This window comes from Protopterus annectens, chromosome 4.part0 (assembly GCF_019279795.1).
Source record: "Protopterus annectens isolate FY-2018-M chromosome 4.part0, PAN1.0, whole genome shotgun sequence".
NCBI classification, from domain to species: Eukaryota; Metazoa; Chordata; order Ceratodontiformes; family Protopteridae; genus Protopterus; species Protopterus annectens.
This window is the reverse complement of record NC_056733.1, coordinates 1,053,964,067-1,053,982,113: the sequence shown is the minus strand read 5'-3', so window position 1 is coordinate 1,053,982,113 and position 18,047 is coordinate 1,053,964,067.

The window sequence follows — 18,047 nt, the reverse complement described above, 5'->3', positions numbered from 1 at the left end:
AATCTATTCCAAAACTGATTGATTACTTGATAATAAATTTACAGCATAAAGTTTCTGATAAAGGTAAACTTTCATATATACATAAAATTATCAGACAAGAAACTTTTACAATGTAGATTCATACTGGAATTATTTCACCTCTATTAATGGGGACCCACCAACTCAACAAGATAAACAATATATATTGGAATCTGCTTATAGAACTACATCTTCCATTGTCTGGAGACTTTATACATGGAAATTTTTACATAGATCTTTTTATACACCTTTGATGATGAATAAAATTAATAATAAAGATAATCTATGTAAGAGATGTAATGTAGAAATTAATGCTGACTGGGCTCATATGTTTTATGACTGTATGAAGTTGAAAGAATACTGGAAGTCAATTAATGAATTTTTGCAGGCTCTTTTTACAGATAATTTAATTATTTCTAAGTCTCTTATATTATTCAACACATCTGTACCTCAATGTGTTAAAAAGATTAAGCTTCCCTTGTTATGGTCTATCCTAGCAGTGGCTAGGAAAATAATAACTAGAAATTGGATTTCAGATACACCTCCTTCGTTCAATGAATTTAAAAATGTTATGAATATAATGTGTCATATGGAAATAAGCACAATTAGAATGAGAACAACTAGAAAAACATCACATTTTATTGTATGGGATAATTTACAAAATTTGTTAAAAAAATTCTAATTTCAATAGCACAGTATTTTAGTTTAATTAATTGATCTGATTGTAGTGGATGTCTTTGTAAATACTTTAGTTGTTTTGTTGAATATTATAATAATACCTATTTTTAATTATTTGTATAAAATTGTTATGATATTTCTCTTATATGTTAAAACAATAAATTTGTTTAAAAAAAAAAAACAAATAAAAATAGATAAATCCCTCTACTATCAGTCTTCCCTAAATGCTATCCACCACAACCCCAAGCAGTTATGGTCCACAATTAAATCTATCCTCCACCAAGGAAAAGTAGGTACCCCCATCCATTCCTCCCTCTTCTTGCAGTACAGCTGACTCCTTCAACAAACATCTCATGAAACCATTCTAACCCTAACCAAACAACATTTCCATACATCTGTTCCACCCACCGCTAACCCCAATTCACCCCCCTCCTTCCACTTCTCCTCAGTACCCACCTCCTACATAAAAAAATTTGTAACAAAACTTAAACCCACCTAACTAGCAACTGACAACCTCTCCGCCAAATACCTAAAAATAGCTGTGGATGCCCTAGCTTATCCCATTTCCATATTCATTAACCATTCCATAAGTGAGTCATATGTTCCCTCATGGTTTACAGTCAAAAGGTCGACATTGACATGCACAACAGTCACCTCCTCGAACATGGTAGGAGCGACAGTCGGAATGTCGACTTTCATGTGTACGTCCATTTAGAAGGATGTACACAGGGCAGGGGCTCACAGCATTGATGTAAATGGGAGATTTGCAAAATATGGTCAACAGAATTTGTTGACTTTGTTGTTTTGACCATACAACCTAATTAATATGTCTGATTCGACATTATTTTTCGCGGAAATCACTGTTTGCATAAGTAATTTTCATGTTTTTGATAGTAAACCATTCCCTCACAATAGAAAATATCCCACATCATCCCCCTCCATAAAGGTGATCTCTCCACCAACCTCTCCAACTACTGACCCATTACCATCCTTTCCCCCTTCTCCAAGATACTTGAAAAATGTATCAACTCTCAGATCTCTAACTATCTCCTATCCAATAATCTCCTCTCAAACACCCAACTGGAAAGGCCACAGAAATACCTCACAAAGAGGATTACCGGCCTCAAAGAGATGCCCTATGCAGACCGTCTCAAAAAACTGCAGCTTTACTCCATTGCATATCGCCTTCTCAGAGGCGATCTCTGCCTAACACAAAAAGCTGTCAAACCCAGAGCTTTTAGACATGCCCCACTTAAATAAATCCCAATCCCTACGAGCTACACGCTCTAGGGACCTAAACCTCATCACCACAATAAACAGAACATGCTGGAGGGATAGATTCCTGTCCCAGAGACTTCCCATACTCTGGAACAAACTACCTATCTATATCAAACAAAGCTACTCATTAGCACTCTTCAAGAAAAATCTTGATGATTGGATGAGAGATAAGAAATTCACCCCGGGGATCACTTCTGTGGCTCTGCTCGACAGTGGCACAGGAAAATAATTTTCTTGGGTGGTGAAAGCCAAGGTACATTTGGCTAGGCTTATATAGGCCCTAGGGCCAATAGCCTAGTACCTACCTATGAACCTAGGAACCTGTGAACCAACATGGCTTCAGACCATATCACAGCACTACTACTGCTTTGCCCTCCTTCACCAACACTATCCTACAACCCAAAAGTGATGGCCTCTTCTCCTCTTCTGCATCCCTGGATCTTTCTAGGGCATTCAACATTTTATCTCCCAAACTTCTGCTCTGCACTCTTCATCCTCTCTTTCTCCAAGACAGCCACCAACTGCTTCTACAGCTATCTACACAGCCACCAGTAATCACTAGTCTGGGAGAATAACCTATCCCCTCACCTCCCAGTTACTCTCAGAGTCCCACAAGGATCCATCCTCTGCCCCCTACTATTCTCCCTCTTCACCAACAACCTACATACTGCCACCAAACAGGCGTCTCTCATACAGTATGCAGACGACTCCACTTTCAACTGCTCTGCCCCCACTTTAACAAAACTCCAACAAATTAGACAGGAGTTATTCTCATCCATAGAAAACTGGCTAACCAATACCCAGCTCCTACTTAATCCTAATAAGACCAAACTCCTCATATTTCAACCCACCAAATCTACCCCAAGCTCCCCCAACTTCAGTATTCTTGCCAAAGGCAAAACCACCATCTCTCCAACAATCCACACCAAAGTACTTGGTGTGGAGATTGGCAACAATCTCAGGTTTGACACCCACATCCCTTACAATAAAAAAGTTCACAAAAAACTTGGTGCATTATATAGAAACACCCAATTCCTCACCAAAACAGCTAAAATCTCTGTAGCCAACTCTCAGCTAATCTCCACCTTGCTCTATGCATCTCCGATACTAACAAAACTAAAGCAGTCCGACCTAAGCAAACGTGAGGCATGCTACAATAAAACCACAAAATTTGCCACTGGAGCATCCTACCGCAGCCAACACTGGGACTCCCTTAGAGAGCTAGAGTGGCTTGAACTCTCACAACTCCTACACTTGAACCAACTCTCCTTTGCTCACAAACTTGTAAACCACCTCCTCAATATCCCATCACTTCAAACACTTCTCCAACCTTACCACTCCTCCAGACCTTTAAGATCCAGCAACAAGACTCTTCGCCAAATTACCAAAGCCAAAAACATAGCAGGTGGAGCTCTATTTTCCTGCACCATATCCAGACTTTGGTACAACCTCCCCCTGCCATAACTACCCTACCTTCCTGCAGTCATTTCAAAACTGCCCTCAAATCACACCTAAATAATCACTGGCTCTGCCTTTGGTCACACCCTGACTAGTCCGTCATCCTCATCCCCGTCTAGCTGCTTTCCCTCTTCCATACATGGATTACTCAACTTACCTCTATAAGCTGTATGCAATGTTAATCATCCTAGTTTACTATGCTCGTGCTAGTAATGTAGCCTATTATTACTGTGCTAACATCAAATTGTTTTTATAATCTATTTTGTTTAATTATCTACTTTTTTACTAATTTCTCACATACTGTATGTGATCACTTTTATTATTGTATTTGAAATGTATGTCATAAACACTCTGTGGAGCTTTTCTCCCCGGGCCTCCACTGAAAACCCCTATGTCACAAGTCAATGGGCAAACTGGCTCAAAGACAGAACCCACAGAGTTAGAGTTGCTGGAGCCATGTCAGACTTGAAACCAGTCACAAGTGGCATCCCACAGGGTTCTGTCCTGGGACCACTCTTGTTCGGTATATACTTTTCTGAGGTACAGGCAAACGTGGGAGGACTATGGCTCACCAAGTTCGCAGACGAGTGCAAACTGGGTGCCATAATCGACTCTCCAGCTGACACAAACATCCTTCAAAAAGGTCTCACAGAGACAGATAATTGGTGCCAGCACCATGGTTTAAAGCTAAATGCCAAAAAATGTATAGTCATACCCTTTGGCAAAAACAATGTGCCCACAAATTACCACATAGGCTGAAACCCATTAAGTACAGAGAAAGTTATTAGGGACCTGGGGACCCAAGTTGATAGCAATTTCTCCTTTGAAAACCACATTGCCAAAGTGGTTAGAAAGACCTTCTACATAGCCCACCTCATCATGAAGGGTTTCACATCTAGATCAAGAGAGGTAATCGTGCCCCTTTATTCATCCCTCATCAGGCCCATCATAGAATACAATGCCCCTTTTGGGATGTACCTTACCCGACACCTGCAGCAATTAGAAAGACCCCAAAAGTATCTCACCAAGAGGATCAAGGGTCTCAAACAGATGCCATATGCTGCTCGGTTAAAAAACTCCAGCTCTACTCAGTTGCATACCGTTTACTTCGAGGCGATCTATGCCTGACATACAAAGCTATGTCAATTCCAGAATTAATGGACATGCTCCACCTCAGTAAATCTAAATCCCTTAGTGCCACATGCTCGAGGGACTTGAACCTCAGCACAGAAATAAATAGAACTTGCTGGAGGGACAGGTTCATAACCCAGAGACTCCCTTCGCTCTGGAATAGAATTCCAGTTCATGTGAGGCAGAGCACCTCACTGAATCTCTTCAAGAAGAATCTCGATAGGTGGATGGGGGATCATAGGTTTGTCCCAGGGATTACTCCTGTGTCACTATTAGACAGAGGCACAGTAAACTAAACCTTAAAAAGGGCACAGTATACTCAAATCAAGGGGTGGCGTAAGCCATACAGAATCGGGCTAGGCTTATAATTGCCCCAGGGCAGATAGCCCAGTATGAACCTATGAACCTATGTGTCCAGTCAGATTTTCCCAGTAAACAAATGTAAATAAATAAATAAATAATAAAATAAATAAAAATTTCTAATGCCAGCCATTGTATATGAGGTATCATCAAAATACATGGGATCAGCTGAGAAGCAGTGTAATGGGAAGAGATATATAATGTGTATGGAACGGTATTTTTATTTTTTCAGTAGACTTATCAGAGTTACCCACTACTCAGAGCCATTCAATGGGCACTGCTACTATATCCCCATGTTAACTGCATTGCGTCAGCTCTGATGGCCTACTTTTCCATTTCAGAACAATCATTTTCAATCATCCTAAGATCTATTCAGTAGATGACACATAACCATTTAAAATCTCTTTAGTACACTGCTTTCAGGCATTTATCTATATATCTACATATCTATCTATTTATCTGGGTCTGTTGCATCTTATCGAGGAAACAGATGGTTGAAACCCATATGGTCAAGACCACATGGTTGGCAATTTAGTTCCTCAAACCATTCTGAGTGAGACTGCAGTACAGTGGGGATCAGGTAATTTGTCCTTCTCCCCAGAGTAGTGGGATGTCAAAGTTGGAATAAATAATTAGCAAGGGTGTGGGTGGTACTGGGAGACTTGACCCCCCCAGCAAAAACATTGTTTGTGTTATTTGAGAGTGTTGTTTTGCTTTATGTAGTTTATTGACAAACTAAATTGTCGACTTTATGGATTTCAATAATCTGGTTCTTTGTAAAAATGAAAGAGATTCATCTATTTATCTATCTGTCCAGAGATCTATCTGTCTATCCTCTAGCTAGAAGTCTGACAAAAGCATTGGCTACAAAACAATGTAAAACATATCTAAAGATCTAAATGCATAGGATTATATTCATAGTTCTAGGAAAATATAATATCATACAATTATTTCTGATACTTATAACTTGATGAAATGCCAAAAGCTTATTAGTTCAGTACATAAAACAGTAATCACTTTCTTGAGTAAACATTACCATGAGATAAAGAAAAAAGGGCATTTCTGACACTGTTCGCAGATCAATAGCCTAGTATGTACCCATGAACCTATCGGCCTATGAACCTATGAACAAAACTGGTACAAAATACAACCTAGTCTGTTGAAACAGTAACTAGTCAGTCCCCCTAACTGTAGTAGTCCAATGATTAATCAGAAGATTATATATCTATATATATATATATATATATATGGTTCTACCTCACATAAACGAAACACCAAAACACCGACAACGCAATCACCGAAACCACATAACCGACAGTACAAAAACACGAAATTCCACATGCCCGACAACGAAATAACCGACGGTACACAAACACGAAACCTCATACACTTCACACACCACAATCAACAAACAAAACACATTCCCCGTCCAAAAACCACATACACAACACAAGCACACCAAAATCCCTACAAACCCACACTAAACCTCACATACACAACTACCTACAACCCTAACCCAAACCCTAACCCTAAGGTCCGTCACTACCACACACTTACTTGACCCGCTCCCTAACCCTAACTCACTTATCCCACCCCTAACCCAAACACAATCACTACCGCACACTAACCTGACCCGCTCCCTAACCCTAACTCACTTATCCCGCCCCTAACCCAAACACAATCACTACCGCACACTTACCTGACCCGCTCCCTAACCCTAACTCACTTAACCCACCCCTATCCACACTTACCTTACTCGCACCCTAACGTCCGTCACTACCGCATACTTACACAGCCTTTTCCCATTTCAGCATCCTCGGCGTTGGTGCTTTCATCCGTCGGGTCGGTCTTCTGCTTGTCGATCTTCTAGGTCCCGTCGCGTCGGTCTTCTGCGCTGTCGATCTTCTGGGGCTCGCGATTTCCCTGTCGATGTTCCGGCGTGTCGTTGAAGTGAGGTAGAACCATATATATATATATATATATATATATATATATATATATATATATATATATATATAAGTAAATCAGGTTTCCTAGATGGCAATTTAGGCCATCTCCCTTCTAATGAAGCACCTTATCCTTACCTCCTGCACCTCTATTTTCTGAAATATTCTTTCTAACACATCTTCTTGTGTATGCGTTTACCTGCAAGAGGTAGCTCCAGTCCTGTTTGATTTCCAGATATGCAGCAAGTTCATTAGGTTTGGGTCTGAGATTGCTCTGTAAGACAGGCATAAGGTTTCCCCTAAGAAGTCTACATGATACAGAGGATAGTGAAAGGGACTTTAGTTGGTCTGTGTAAGGTACATGCTAGTGAACCTTGATCTTCTTTGTTAGTTGCTGCAGATGCTTTGTACATGCCAAATGCGGCATTATACTCAATTATGGGAGTATAGTATGGTTATAACCTCCTGTGTTCTTGAGGCAATGTCTTTACTAATCACGTGTGCTACGGAGAAAGCCTTTCTTACTGCAGTAGACACGTAGTGCTCAAAGTTAGGATTGCAGTCGACTTATGATCCCAGATCCCTTACCACTTTGTGAGTACTTGGGGTATTGTTATTAATTTGATAGTGTGAAGGGACAGTGTTTATGCCGAAGGGAATGATGATGCATTTCTTTGCATTCAGTTTGAGGCTGTGACTAAGACACCAATTATTGGTCTGTGTAACACCCTCCTGGAGTATACTGACATAATTTAGGGATTCTATAATTGCACCCAGTTTGCAGTCATCTGCAAACTTGGTCAACCACAACCCCTTAGTTTTGACCTGAACTTCTGAGAAGTATATATCAAGCAGTAGGGGACCCAGTACTGACTGCTGTGGCACCCCACTGGTGACAGGTCTGCTGGTTGATGTGTAGTCTCCCACTTTAACAGTGTGTGCCCGGTTTATGAGCCATTTGGAAACCCATCTTACAACAAAGGAGTTTATATTCAGTTTGCTAAGTTTATCAGTAATGCCTGAATGTGGGATTGTGTTGAAAGTCTTTGCAAAGTCGAGGGATGCTCTGTGTACAGATTTGCCCTCGTCAATGGCCCTGGTCACATTTTCAAAGAAATCAACCAGATTTAACAGGAGGATCTACCCTTGATGAAGCAGAACTGGGCTGGATCCAGGGTTTGGAGGTTGCCTATGTCTTTATTTATGAGGTCCATAATGATACGTTCCATGGCCTTACAGAAAAGGCTGTTCAGACTTATGGGTCTCTAATTCCCTGTGGTTTGTTGCTAGGCCCCCTTTGTGGAGGGGAATAACTATTACTGTTCTCCATTCTGCAGGAACTAAGACTGTGTTTAGTCTATGATTGAAAAGGGTACTTAATGGTGATGCGAGTTCATGTTTTAGCCTGTTTAGAAGACAGCCTGGGTTGCAGTCTGGTCCCATAGATGCTGTTTTTTTTCGTTGGATAAGGCTTTGATGACCTGGTCTTCAGATATATAGGGTAGGGAGAAGTTTGGGGGAAGGTTTGTGATAAGTCTGGAGAGGATAAGGAAGTGAAATTTTCACCAAACCTATCCACTAGCTGGTTTACTATCTATGTGGGGTCCATGTGTGTGATACCTTTAGTCACTAGTTCTGCACATGCTTGGGCCCTACTTTTTAGGCTATGTACATAACTGTAAAAGGTATTTTGGTTATCCTTGGCCGTACTAGCTAAGTTTTTCTCAAAGGAGCCCTTAGAGGATTTGACAAGTTGTCTTATTTGCCTGTTGAGGCTGAGGAGGGTGCTTTTCCACTGCTAGGGTCTCACCTTTGTTTTCTTGGACAGCAACTTTTTGTATTTATTTTAAAGTTTGTTGATGCTGGATGTCTACGATGGCAGCTTGTTTTTACTTGGGGCTCTGGCTTTGCTTCTTTCTGGTACAGCCAAGTCTATGCACTTATGCAAGTGATTGTACAGGGCTTTAGTGTAAGGTTTGGAGTAGTTACCACTTCCAGCTGGAGTTGAGGCTTGGAATGCATTTATACCTTCACCTAGGAGGGTATAGTTTGCCTTGGGGAAGTGTTTTAGTCTGATTTTGCCCTTTGTGAGTTCTGGTGTTACAGCAAGCTCAAAGGTGACTGATTTGTTGTCAGACTTAACTAAGGAGGGTCTGACAGTTGTGGCAGTGCATCTGTTTGACATGTCAGTGAGGACCAGATATAGCATGTTTGCTGCTGTTGTTGGAGTATGAACAATTTGTTCCAGGGCATTTGAGTTAACAAAGTGAAGGAACTTTTGTACTAGCAAGTTAGAGGTAGGGTAGGTTTCCCAGTTGATGTTGAGATAATTGAAATACCCCATAACCAGAGTGTTCGGTAATATTTGGATCGTCTCATGTTTGGTCAAGTAGGCCTCATGCACATCATGACCCATGGAGGGGGATCTATAACTGGCTATGACTTGAATGGGCACCTTACCCACCATAACCTAAACTTGGAGTAACTCCATGGAGTTGCCCAGTGTAACTAGACAGGAGGTGAATTTATCTCTAATATATATATATATATATATATATATATATATATATATATATATATATATTTATATGTATATATATATATATATATATATATATATATATATATATATATATATATATATAAATGCTGCCTCCTTTCGTTCTCATACATTCGTTTTGAGGTCTGAAGTTATGGAAGCCACTGTAGGCCTGTAAGACCGGGGTACTCTCTGAGGCCTTGAACCAGGTCTCTGTGACTGCACATAGATCTACATCTTCCAGTGATAGAAGTGCTTCAAGGGTGTGCAGTTTTTGGTTTAAGCTCCTAGAATTTAGTAGCATGACCCTTATTTTGTTGTGACTAGCACATTTCACATCAGTAAGGTATCAAGACCATGCCTAAAAAAGGCACTATGGGGCAGGCAAGCACTTTTGCCAGAAGTCAGAAGTCCAGTAACATCAGGTGCAAACTGTCTCTGTCAAAGCAGTGAGGTTTTTTGACCATGGATTCCCAGGCTGACAGGAACTGAATCTCCTTTGAATGACACCAAAAATTAAACCTATTATTAAAATCAATCATGTTTTTGTTTATACTGTGGCATCATTCTAGATGAGGGTAGTATGCTGCTCAAGGCTAAGGACATACCTGCCTGAGACACATTCTCAGAAAGCTCAGTCAAGTCTCTCTTCATATAGTCCAATGAGGTACGTCTCAGGTCGTTCACACCAACATGAGCTATAACAGAGTCATGACGGTACTTGTTGCTGAGAGACCTGAGGTCATGCCTGATCTGATGAATCCTGGCACTGGGCAGGCAGATAACCATGACTTTCTCCTTATCTAACCTGGTGAGTGGGACATCTGTGTGTCTCACTATTGAGTCTCCAATGACAAGAAAATTTGTTTTTTGAGTGTTACACCTTAAGGGCTTGGTAGGTGAGAGACTGGTGTTGCTATGTGTCTTGGGTGCTGTAGGAGCTGTGTTAGTTGTAGTAGTTTTTAGTTTTGGAGTTCTCTGGTGTTTCTGTAAGTTTTTTGAGAGAACCTCCATGCATGTTGATTTATGTGTTGGATGCGTACTGTGTCTATGAGTAGTGGTACTATGTGCATAAGTAGTGGTGGGTGGGTTGAGAACCTCTTCAGTGTTACTGTTTTGAGTGCAAGAGAGCAAGATTCCTGGTCTAGATACATCTCTCACACTCTGTATTAGAGTGAGTTATCAGCAGAGGGTTGTCAGTGATTCTGCTATAAAATTTGACATAAAAGTTTTAAATATGCAGGCAACTGCAAAGTAGGTGCAATCACTGAACCCCAAATGATGAAAGTATACTCCAGGATGTTCTCACACAGGCCAATTTCTGGTGTATTAGTCTAAGTCTCAAACTGAATGCAAAGAAATGCATCATCATTCCCTTTGGCACAGACAATGTCCCTTCACACTCTCAAATCAATAACAATACCCTAAGTACCCATGAAGTAGTAAGGGACCAGGGATCACAGGTTGACTGCAACCATAACTTTGACCACCATATGTCCGCATCTGTAAGGAAAGCTTTCCATGCAGCTCACTTGATTGGTAAAGGCATTTCTTTGTCCCTACACTTTACACAAACACACACACACACACACACACACACACACACACACACACACACACACACACACACACACACACACACACACACACACACAACGTTTTGATTGCTAAACAAGTTATAATTGCTAGTTTACTCTGTCTCAATAGAGGTTGTCTACAGCGCATGGCTCTGTTTTGCTTTCTTGCTCAAAAGTCCCAGTTTTCCCCTGCGGTCTATTGTTTTTCCTTATCAGAGGGAGACATCTTACTGTCTTACCCCTCTAAGGCTGGAAAACTATTGTGCCTCAACACAAGGATCTGTGTTTAAATAAATAAATAAATATATATAATATGGCCGAGACCATATGACTGGCATTCGAAATGTCGACCATGTAATAAAAAAAACACAACAATAACTTACCTTTACAGTACTAGCAGGGGGGGCCCCCCTGCACTCTCCGTAACTTAAATATACCAACTCTGAGATCGCACTACAGTGCGGAAGATGGAAATCTTTCCATTCCGCACTGTATGGAGATGCCAGTTCTGCATGGTCAACATTTCGAATGTCAGTCATATGGTCTCGGCCATATGATCTTCGACATTCTGAAATGACGACCATGTGAAGGGGACCCATAGATAGATAGATAGATATTTACACCAGCTTGCCTGGTACTTAGAAAAATACTACTGAGAAGACCCCCCCCACAACAAGATTGTGTAAATGTATGTTGCTTAACACTAATTAAATGTAGACTTGATGTACTATCTATAGTTAGTCTGCCCTCCCGTGTGCGCATTCTAGCAGCCTACCACAGACAGTTTGCCCTCTCCTTTTATCACTACCCTAGAATATATTTAAACCTAAGACTGGTCCAACTATCCCTGCTGTTTGCTATCTCCTTCTACCATTAGGTGGCAGCATCTACCAATATAAATCCTAGATATTCTTTATAATCCCAACAAGTTTTATTTTTTCACAAATGGTTGTGAGTTAATATCCTTAGACTGTAAATATCTTCTCCCCCCTGCAAAACTCTGTAAAGGCAGCCTTCTTTTTCTGGCTGGGAATATTTAGCTCATACCTTCCAACTACAGCCTTTAAACTGCTCTTTGCTGATACTTTTTTTGTCATACTCACCACTAGTGTTCTTTCCCGCTCCATTCACCCTACAGGCTCACTCCGCTCCCCTACCCTGCCCCCAGTACTCCTAGCTTTATTCCTATCTTACCACACCCGCTCAGCCTAATTTCCCAGTACCAGCTCCCCCCCTCATTACTCCTCCCACCTATAGCCATCCTTCTTAAACTCTGTAATCTGTACTCCACCCAATAATTATAGTCCCCTCCTCTTTCCTTAAATCTCATGAATACCTCCATCACTTTTTAAACCCTTTCTTCTTCATAGCCTTCTCTATTTTCCTAACCACTCATACCACTCTCTCTTTGCTCCAACATGCTCTCCTCAAGTTATCACACCCTCCAGTCCCCCAGCCTCCTCTTTATGTTCCTACTTCCCTTATACTATGCTACCTCATATTACACCTATGCTTGTCCAATGCCACCTACAAAGACAACTACCATACAAACCCCCCTTCTCCCTCACTCTTACTCCCATTTCCATTCTGTCTCCTCTTCTCTCATTCAGCCCAACCCTCTGCACCTATTTCATCCTAAACTCTTCTCCTCTAAAGTCAAGACACTGTCACCTGCTCCAGTCTACCAAAATTCATGCCTGACAGACCAATATGGCTAAAGGATATCTCCTTCAACAAACCTAGTCCAAGCTGGTGATATCCATCCTAATCCTGGTCCTACATCCATTATTAACAACACCCATCCCTTACCATCTTCCTCCTATCTCAACACCCTAAAGATTTTTACAATTAATGCACAAAGTCTAAACAACAAAGTACACCAATTTCAAGCTTGGTTAAGTCATAACAAGCCAGATATCTTAGCCATCTCCAAAACCTGGCTCAAGCCCTTTATCTCAAACTCTGAGATTCTGCCTCCAGGATTTCATTGTCTCAGAAATGACTGACTAAATAAAAAAGGGCGAGGCACTGACCTTGTCTACTCCAACCTTCTTACCTTAATTCCCCTCCAAATTCCAGTTCCTCAATTCCAGAACACTGAACTAACTGCTGGAATTCTAAAACTCAATAAACATAAAAATATCTGTATCATTGCCCTATATCTCACCTGGTAACAATATCTCTACACTCAAAAATATTCTCCTATGGGCCTCTACTGAAATTAACTATGAAACTTATATCCTTGGTGATGTGAATATTGACTGGAATAAAATCAATTGCCCCTCTCCCTCCCTATCCATTAACCTCTATAACTTCACTTAAATAATCCTCTCCATTACTTGACCTAACAAAATAAACCCTCCCGGATCCACTATAGATTGGATCCTAGTCTCAGATCCAAATAAAATAACCAATTCTGGCACAATTCCTGATACCTTTAGTGACCACCTCCCAGCCTTTATGCATCAGTCAACTAGTTCCTCCCCACACCAGCATCAATACATTCAAACTCGTAACCTCAGTAGCTTCAACTCAACTACTTTCTCAAATACTTTCAAACAAATGAACTGGCAAAATCTAAACATCCTTCCTCTTGACAAGGCTATAGAATACTTCAACTCTGTCTTCCTTGATACTTTAATCTCACTAGCCCCACTAAGAAACAAAAGGATAAAAACTAAAACTGCTTATTGGCTATCCAAAGAGACAAAGAGTATGCACCATAGAGACAAACTATGGAAGCTTTACCAAAACAATAAACTGGACAATACCTTGCTCCAATATAAACAGCTCCACAACCATGCAAAATGATTAATCACCAAAGACAAAAAAATCCTACTACATCAAACTTCAGTCCAATAACAATACCCCCCCCCCCCCCAAAAAAAAAAAAAATCTGGAACTCAATAAACTCACTCCTGAATCCAGGCTCCAAGAATAATCCCTGTCCTGACCCAAGTAAATCTGATCTCAAACTAGGCTTTGAATTTAACTCATTTTTCATAGAAAATATTGCTGCCCTCACCAAGACATTTCCCAATAATAACCCAACTGCCCTACACTCTCCCCCTTCTAACTCACCTCATCTGCTTGAAGCCATCTCCACTAACTTTATAAAAAACTTTTGTCCAAACTTAAACCTTGCTCTAATGCTCCCAACAATATTCCCTCTTCCTTCCTAAAATGTGCTGCTAATGGCATTGCTCTCCCAATCAGCATCATTATTAACCAATCCATAAAAGAATCATATGTCCCCAAATTCTAGCACTCAGCTTATATTCTTCCTCTTCATAAAGGAGGCAAAAATACCAGCATCTCAAACTTTCACCCCATTGCTTTGCTCTCACCAATCTCCAAAATCCTAGAAAAATGCATCCACCTCCAACTTATGCCTTTCCTGACCAAAAACCAATCTTCTCACTCCTACCCAGCTTGGCTTCCTCCTAGGCCATAGCACAATAACCGCTCTACTCTCTTTCCTAGAAACTGTCAATCAAGCCTGAGATTCAGGGCACTTAGTTTCTACTTAACACCCTAAAGATTTTTACAATTAATGCACAAAGTCTAAACAACAAAGTACACCAAATTTCAAGCTTGGTTAAGCCATAACAAACCAGATATCTTAGCCATCTCCAAAACATGGCTCAAGCCCTTTATCTCAAACTCTGAGATTCTGCCCCCAGGATTTCATTGTCTCAGCCACTGTCACTGTCTAAAACCTTTGATACTGTTTCCCACAAACACCTTCTCTGTCATCTCTCAAACCTTAAGCTCTCACATTATGCTTTATCCTGGTTCTCCAGCTATCTATCAGACAGATCACAGGCAGTCAAATGGAAGAACTCCATCTCTTCCTTCCTACATACCCCAACTGGCATACCACAGGGATCCATCTTTGGGCCAATGCTTTTTAACATCTTCATCAATAACTTTCACACTGCTATTCCTGATGCTAAAATAATTCAATATGCAGATGATTCAACCTTCATCTGCTCTGCCTCAAGCCTCTCTAAATTGCTGACTAAACCCCAAACTGCCTTCTCAACAACTGAAAACTGGATGCCCAAAACCACCTCTCTCTCAATGCAAATGAATCGAAGATTCTACTATTCCCTCCCGCTATAGTCAAACCAACTCACCTATAGAAGTGGTCCCCTCTGCCAAACTACTTGGCATTACTGTAGATGAACACCTCAAGTTTGATATTCATATTCAACAAGATATTAAGAAAACCCACCAAAAGCTAGGTATGCTGTATAGGAATAATCACTTTCTCTCCAACTCTACCAGGCAAACTCTGGCCTCAACTTATCTTCTTCTTTCCTTATTATACGGAGCCCCTCTCCTAACCAACCTGTCCTCCTCTATCACCTCTAAACTAGAAAACTGCTACAACAAAATCTCTAAATTTGCCTCTAAATCTAAAAATACCACCCATCACTGCCTAACCCTACAATCCCTGAATTGGCGTGAACTCCCAAACTACCTAGACTATCTCCAACTTACTACTGCATATAGACTCATATTTCACCCAACAAAATGTCCCACTCTAACTAACATCCTTCCCCCTTATACTCCCAACAGAGCTCTCAGATCTGAAAATCAGAACTTAATTGCTATCCATAAACCTAAATGGGCGGCGCAGTGGTGCAGCGGTTAATGCTGTCGCCTCACAGCAAGAGGTTCTCCGGTTCGATTCTCGGCTGGGGTGCCTTCTGTGTGGAGTTTGCATGTTCTCCCTGCGTTCGTGTGGGTTTCCTCCGGGTACTCCGGTTTCCTCCCACATTCTAAAGACATGCTTCTGGAGCATTTCTCCCCGGGCCTCCACTGAAAACAGGATCTGTGGAACCTAGTCGGACTTTCCCGGTCAACAAATGTTAAATAAATAAATAAATAAAATAAAATAAATGTCCTGCTGGCCAACTTCTCCTATCTTTCTCACTAGGCAAAAAATGGAATTCCCTTCCTGCCACACTAAGAACCATACCAAACTCAGAAAACCTCAAAATCCAACTATTCAAACACCCGTCCACTAAATGGAAATGTACCTGCCTTCACTCAACCTAATCAAAGGGGGGTTCTCTCTCTGGTTCCTATGAGACTATCTAAGCTCTCAACAATTTCTATAGCTTTTCTCTAAGCTCTCAACAACTCCTACAGCTACCCTCACACAGCCCAACCTTGTAAATATTGTAAATAGCATTCTATTGTTGATGTGAGTATGTAAAGAGTATTTACATTTTCTTAAAAGGTTTGTATGTAAACTGTTTCCACAGCTAACACATCTCTGTTTTCCTCAAATGAAACTGTATGATCCCTACCTTCAAGCCTAATGAATTTGTTAACTATGCATGATATTGAATGCATTTATGAGTAACTATTCTACATAATATTATCTTTAATATTAAGTATCAGTTGTATCTAAATTGTATAAAGCATCTTAGAGATTTTCTCCCCGGGCCTCCACTGAAAATGGGTCAATTCGGCCCAGTGGACTTCCCCAATAATCAAACTGCAAATAAATAATAAATAAATAGGTGTGTGTGTGTGTGTGTGTGTGTGTGTGTGTGTGTGTGTGTGTGTGTGTGTGTGTATATATATATATATATATATATGTATATATTTATATATACAGAGAGAGAGAGAGAGATAATATATATATATATATATATATATATATATATATATATATATGTATATATATATATATATATATATATATATATATATATATATATATAGAGAGAGAGAGAGAGAGAGATAGTTATAGATATACAGTGGATATAAAAAGTGTACACATCCCTGTTAAAATGCCAGATTTTTGTGATATAAAAAATGAGACCACAATAAATCATTTCAAAACTTTTCCCACCTTTAATGTGACCAATAACCTGTACAATTTAACTGAAAAACAAATAAATCTGTTAGGGGAAAAACATAAAAAATGTACAATACACTGGTAGCATAAGTGTGCACACCCTTAAACTAATACTTTGTTGTGTGTGCGCATCCTTAAACTAGTACTTTGTTGAAGCACCTTTTGATTATATTACAGCATTCAGTCTTCTTGGGTACACACCTGCCATCAATTAAAGAGACTCTGATTAACCCCAAATAAAGTTCAGCTGCCCTTGTAGGATTTTCCTGTTATTTACTCAATTGCCTGCTACAGCAAAAGCTACGTTTCACAGAGATCTTACAAAGCATTAAAGGGACATGATTGTTGAAAGGTATCAGTCAGGAGAAGGGTACAAAAAATGTCCACAGCATTGGCTATACCATGGAACACAGTGAAGACAGTCATCAAAAAGCGGACAAAATATGGGACAACAGTGATGTTGCCAAGAACTGGACGTCCCTCCAAAGTTGATGAAAAGACAAGACAAAAACTGGTCAGAGAGGCTGCCAACAGACCTACAGCAACACTGAAGGAGCTGCAGGAATTGCTGGCAAGTACTGGTTGTGGTACTACATGTGACAACAATCTCTTGTATTCTCCATATGTCTGGACTATGGGGTAGGGTTGCAAGACAGAAGCCTTTTCTTACACAGAAAAACATCCAGGCCTGGCTAAAATTTGCAAAACAATACATTGTCTCCCAAAAGCATATGGGAAAATGTTTTATGGTCTGATGAGACTAAGGTTGAACTTTTTGGCCACAATTCTAAAATGTACATTTGGCGCAAAAACACCACCCCCACGGTGAAGCATGGTGGTGGCAGTATCATGCTTTGGGGTTGCTTTTCTTCAGCTGGAACTGAAGCTTTAGTCAAGGTGGAGGGAATTAAGAACATTTCCAAATACCAGTCACTTTTGGCCCAAAACCTTCAGGCATCTGCTAGAAAGCTGAAGATGAAGATGAATTTCACCTTTCAACATAACAATGACCCCAAGCATACATACAAATCAACAAAAGAATGGCTTCACCAGAAGAAAATTAAAGTTTTGGAATGGCTCAGCCAGAGCCCAGACCTAAATCCAATAGAAAATCTGTGGGGTGACCTGAAGAGGGCTGTGCAGAAGAGATGCCCTCACAATCTGACAGATTTGGAGCGCTTTGG